Source organism: Esox lucius, chromosome 18 (genome assembly GCF_011004845.1).
Source record: "Esox lucius isolate fEsoLuc1 chromosome 18, fEsoLuc1.pri, whole genome shotgun sequence".
NCBI classification, from domain to species: Eukaryota; Metazoa; Chordata; class Actinopteri; order Esociformes; family Esocidae; genus Esox; species Esox lucius.
The window spans coordinates 18744349-18750348 of NC_047586.1; the positions used below are offsets into that span (position 1 = coordinate 18744349).

General features: G+C 39.8%; 1 long non-coding RNA gene across 1 annotated transcript; it reads left to right on the forward strand.

Annotated features, from left to right (window-relative positions):
- Nucleotides 1–2736: 2736 nt before the first annotated feature.
- Nucleotides 2737–5182, forward strand: LOC105006332. Its single transcript, XR_827401.3, has 3 exons — nucleotides 2737–2978; nucleotides 3164–3240; nucleotides 4813–5182. It is a non-coding gene; the product is annotated as an uncharacterized LOC105006332 (long non-coding RNA).
- Nucleotides 5183–6000: the final 818 nt, after the last annotated feature.

Consider the following 6000-nt stretch of genomic DNA (forward strand, 5'->3'; position numbering starts at 1 on the left):
AAAACATTGACAACAATTAATGATAATAATTATAATAATAATAATTGTTCATATGTAGAGTAATTTCAATACAAAGCGTGTATTAAAATGTATTATGAGGCAATATGTATTTGATATACAGTCATTTGCATTGTGGCCAATGGAATGGGTAGAGTAAAACCTCAGGAACTGTTGCAATTACATAGTACCCCTTGACTTTTTTTGTGCATATTTTCACTCTACAGTTACCTGATCATTTCCTACAATATATTCACTGCGGCGTATAGAATAGTTCTTTCTCTATCAGGCAATATGTATTCCATGTACAGTATGTTATAGGGTTTTGCCTTGGGTGCTGAAGAGGGTGCGGAAAATATTGTGTTGTTGGATGTAGCACACCAAAAACACTAAGACCACCTGCTTAATATTGTGTAGGTCCCCCTTTTACCACCAAAACAGCCCTGACCCGTCGAGACATGGACTAGACCTCTGAAGTTGTGCTGTGGTATCTGGCACCAAGACGTTAACAGCAGATCCTTTAAGTCCTGTAAGTTGCGAGGTGGGGCCTCCACGGATCAGACCTGTTTGTCCAGCACATGCCACAGATGCTCGATTGGATTGAGATCTGGGGAATTTGGAGGCAAGTCAACACCTTGAACTGGTTGTTGTGTTCTTCAAATCCTTCCTGAAATTTTTTTGCTTTGTGGCAGGGTGCTTTGTCCTGCTGAAAGAGGCCAGTGCCATCAGGGAATACCGTTGCCATGAAAGGGTACACATGGTCTGCAACAATGCTCAGGTAGGTGGTACGTGTCAAAGTAACATCCACATGAATGGCAGGACCCAAGATTTCCCAGCAGATAATTTCCCAAAGCATCACACTGCCTCTGCCGACTTGCCTCCTTCCCATAGTGCATCCAGGTGCCATGTTTTCTCCAGGTAAGCGATGAACACGCACACTGCCATCCATGTGATGTAAAAGAAAATGTGATTCATCAGACCAGGCCACCTTCTTCCACTGCTCCGTGATCCTGTTCTGATGCACATGTGCCCATTGTAGCCACTTTCTGCATTATACAAGGGGTCAGCATGGGCACCCTGACTGGTCTGCGGCTATGCAGCCCCATACGCAAAACACTGTGTTCTGACACCTATCAGGACCAGCATTTTTCAGCAATTTGAGCCACAGTAGCTCGTCTGTTGGATCGGACCACACGGCCCAGCCTTCGCTTCCCATGTGCATCAGTGAGCCTTGGCCACCCATGACCCTGTCGCCAGTTCACCCCTTTTCCTTCCTTGGACCACTTTTGATGGGTACTGACCACTGCAGACCAGGAACACCCCACATGGGCTCCAGTTATGGAGATGCTCTGACCCAGTCATCTAGCCATCACAATTTGGCCCTTGTCAATGTCACTCAGATCCTTACGCTTGCCCATTTTTCCTACTTCTAACACATCAACTTTGAGGACAGAATGTCCACTTGCTGCCTAATATATCCCACCCACAGACAGGTGCCATGATAACGAGGCAATCATTGTTATTCATTTCACCTGTTATTGGTCATAATGTTATGGCTGATTGGTGAATTTGGTTAGTAGACACACTCCTGAAGGTACTCTACAGTAACTGTTGTGTATAGAATACTTTTTGCTGTATGATGCAATATGTATCCCATGTACGTTATAATGTGTTGCAATGGGGGGGGGGGGGGGGGGGTGTGGAGAGTATTTTACTGGATATAGCACACAGACCCCATATATAACTAATGAGCACCAGCAAATTAACAAGAATTACATCATCGTACTCTTCAACTGTGAGTGACGGAATCTAAAACAAAAATCCTGAAAATCACATTGTATGATTTTTAAGTAATTCATTTGCATTTTATTGAATGACAGAAGTATTTGATACATCAGAAAAGCAGAACTTAATATTTGGTACAGAAACCTTTGTTTGCAATTACAGAGATCATATGTTTCCTGTAGTTCTTGACCAGGTTTGCACACACTGCAGCAGGATTTTGGCCCACTCCAAAAATTGATCTTTGGCCATTGTGGAGAGGTTGGAGTCTGTTTGATTGAATGTGTGGACAGGTGTCTTTTATACAGGTAACAAGTTCAAATAGGTGCAGTTAATACAGGTAATGAGTAGAGAACAGGAGGGCTTCTTAAAGAAAAACTAACAGGTCTGTGAGAGATGAAATTCTTACTGGTTGGTAGGTTATCAAATACTTACATCATGCAATAAAATGCTAATTCATTATTTAAAATTCATACAATGTGATTTTCTGGATTTGTTTTAGATTCTGTCTCTCACAGTTGAAGTGTACCTATGATAAAAATTACAGACCTCTACATGCTTTGTAAGTAGGAAAACCTGCAAAATCGGCTGTGTATCAAATACTTATTCTTTCCACTGTAGATATTCCTTTTATTATCTATATCTTTACAATATACTCTAAGCAAAGTGGCAAAATAGAATCACTTATGTTGCCTGCATGATACTTAAGATATCAATGTCACTAACGTCAAGTGAGCAACATAATCTTTCTTTGTTGACATTTTCAAACAAGAAAAGTTGCCAGGGTATTAGTAGAAAAATGGCAACTATATTCTGTCATGATTGAAAAGAACTTTCCAAACATTAACAACAATTAATGTTTGTTTATATTTCAGTGACATTTGCAATAGAACTCCCACAACCGACACAGGCTCTAAATGTAATCTGGCTCCTCCCATACACACAGAAACACATGGGCATGTGCAGACAGTTCCCTCCACCCAGCTTTGTTCTGTCATGAAGCTGGGAGTTGTGAGATTAGGTGCAGTTCATATCTGCAACAGCAAATTTGGAAACTATACACTATCTCAGAAAAAAGGGGTTATAACTTATAAGAAAGACAGGAGTTTAAGACAGATAGGACTGATATTTACATTTTCCCAGGGCAGCAGAGAGAGACAGTAGCCGCAGTGAAGGAGCAGACAATGGTTTTCTCAAAGGTAAGTGCTGGAATCACTTAATCTGTATGGAGGACCAACCCTGCCACAATTAGAAATAAATGAATGTTAATAATATATTCATTTTAATTAATAAGTGTATACATTTATATATTTATACATATATATATATAATAATACATGTATTCAGCAATTATTATTATTCATTATTATTCCTTGTTCTTAAGCTAATGAGGGGACGGGACTAACAATCAGAGGTCGCAGTCAAGCACATAGCACCAGATAGTATCAGACTGTGAAGAGGGTGAGTGCTGTTTTAGACCCTTGGCATGTCCCCATGTTAACAATCACTAGTCCTAGTTCAAGAACATACATGGTTTGTGCATAGGTGACATGAGTAAGGTATAGAAAAACCAAGAGGAGTTCTCAGAAAAACACAACGTATATTTAATAGGCTATGGGAATGTCCCGTCTTTGTGGGTCTGGCCCAGGTGTCCTTGCATTGAAATTGGTTCATTTCAATGCCAGTGCATAGGACCAGATTCATAATTTAGGCGATCATATTGTCCCCAAACCCCTATTGGTTTGGACCTATGCACTGGCATTGAAATCAACATGCTATCCCCATCAGATCCCCAGTGAGAGACCCACAAAGACGGGACCTTTTTGTAGCCTATTCACTTTCCAAAAATCCCTCTCGTCATACATTTGCACTGGTCAAAGTTGTATCCACTGTGAAATATCAACAAGTGTGATGGCACTTTCATCGATCAGCACATTTAAAAGAGTAAGAACAGAGACAAAATTCTCTTGGTACAATTTAATAGTTTATTTGCAAATAGAGAGATGCGTCAAATGCTTGCAGGATAATAATCTGAAGAGTCTCTGAAATAGATACATGAAGGCTTCACACAAGGGGCAAGCTGTCCTTCCCCAAATGGGTAACCTCTTGAACTCTAAATAGATGCCCTGATGAGTTATACAGATGGGCAGATTAAGAGTAACCTTATAATCTGCTGATACTAGTCAATGATGCCCCCTAGGCAAATACCAGATCCCCCTCTCCTACATTCCTAAGAAACAAAGGACAGATACCCTCTTGGTTTAAGCAAAGGAACATGGTCAGAGTACCTATTGATGCTCTGATATTTATACAGACGTGTTTATGCAGACATTTCTCAAATGCACCTTAGTTCAAAATGTCCATAACACCATCCATCACACAATCATGATATTTTTGAAAGTGTTGGGAGGGAAACACCTTTTTTTGTCTGTTTTCAAAAATGGAAGTAAAAGGTCTTCTCCCTCACAGAGCCTTTCTGGTAAAGGTAATTAATTTCCTGTAAATGGTCATTCATCCCTTTAGGAGTGAGCACTCCATGCTTGCACACGAGCTACACCCTGCCTTTTAACAAAGACCAAGTTTGGCCAATGCACGTAGAAGTGTCTTCCTCAGTCCCATTGTATTCCTTTGATCTCTGGTGGAGAGAAGAGGTCTCCTCCTGACCCTCCGGTGTGAGCATGTGGGCTTTGGGGTAGCTTTGTCTGTGGCTGAGATTTGTGTGTCGTTGTGTGATTGTTTTCACGTCTTTTTGTACACCTCTCCGGCCTGCCGCCTTTGGTGATTTCGGCTTGGAGGACATCAGGCCTGTTTTCTTATGGCCCATCTTTTTGGAGCAGGCAAACTGTTTTTGCTGGCGCACACTTCATTTCAATTGAGCAAGGTTGTTTGTCATATCAGTGGAGAATGTCTGCATTAGCAGTCGTGGTAATATGTTTGCCAGTTTGGTTATAATTCCATTAAGTAGCTTATGACTACTTTGCCAGCAATTTGGAAGTTTTAGAAACTTCACTGTTAAATTTTGTTTTTCTTCAGGACATGGGCTGGGACCAAAAAAAGGCCCTGGACTTTGACCCAAATCAGCCCACCCACCGGCCGATGCACATTTCCAACAGCAACAGCACCACATCGTTATCTAGCATCCATCATGATTAACACTAGAACCAACAGGCCTTTTTGACCCCCAGGATCCGCGAGGACCCAACGCCATTTGACGTCATTAGCATATGAATCGCCCGTATTAGCATGGACATTCTCCTCCACAGCATCACCATCCAGCCAGAGCATCAGTTTATCTAATTGGTCTTTATCCAACTATATAGAAAAAATGAGGAATTACAGAATTTGTTTGTTTTAAATACTTAATGAATTAGAAAGATACAAGAATGTGTTTGTAATGTAGGTCTCATCATACAAAAAAAAACGACAAAAAAAAGAATACATAGAACAATAATTTCTAAGAACACAGGCTTTAAGACCGATAGGACTGTATTTTCATTAGAGCTAGTATTTTCTTTCATTTATTGGCCCTACAAATGTACAAAATGAAAATTGCACAACACTTAAATGATTCAAAGATAAATCCATTAGAATGTACTAGTTTTACTAGAATTGACTAGTTTGCGACAATCAAAGTGTATATGCATAAATAGCCTATATAGTTGCCTGATAAACGTAAAAACAGTAACGCTAAATACGTTTATTGGATTGGTAATTTGTGATTGGTAAAGAAAATCTTTGGTATTTAGTTTTGTGAATAATTATGTAGCCTAATGCATTTGTAGAATCTAAATAATAGCTTAATTACGTTTTTGAATGGTCATGGAAATCTTGTAGGTGTTATTAGAAAAAGACAATGTCCAAAACGAATAGACTATGTGAACAGTGTATTTTTGCATGTCCCTCCCAGGGGTTCTAGAGGGGCTATCGGGTTGAGGTCAAAAACTTAATGAAGCTATAGAATAGCTGTAGTCTCCTAGATTACTGGCACATAAGACTTTTCTATAGGTGACCTTAATACATTATGGATAAACCGAGAGGAATTATTAGAGAAAGGTGAGGTCCGAAACGATATTGTTGGAATTTTGTTGTGTGAATATTAATCTTCAGTAAAATTAGCAGAGAAAATTCAAAGAGAGACGTGGGGATGTGTGTGCAATTTAGATTCTCTTTCACTCTTACATTTTCAATTTACATTTGATAAATTAGAATACACAATAAGCT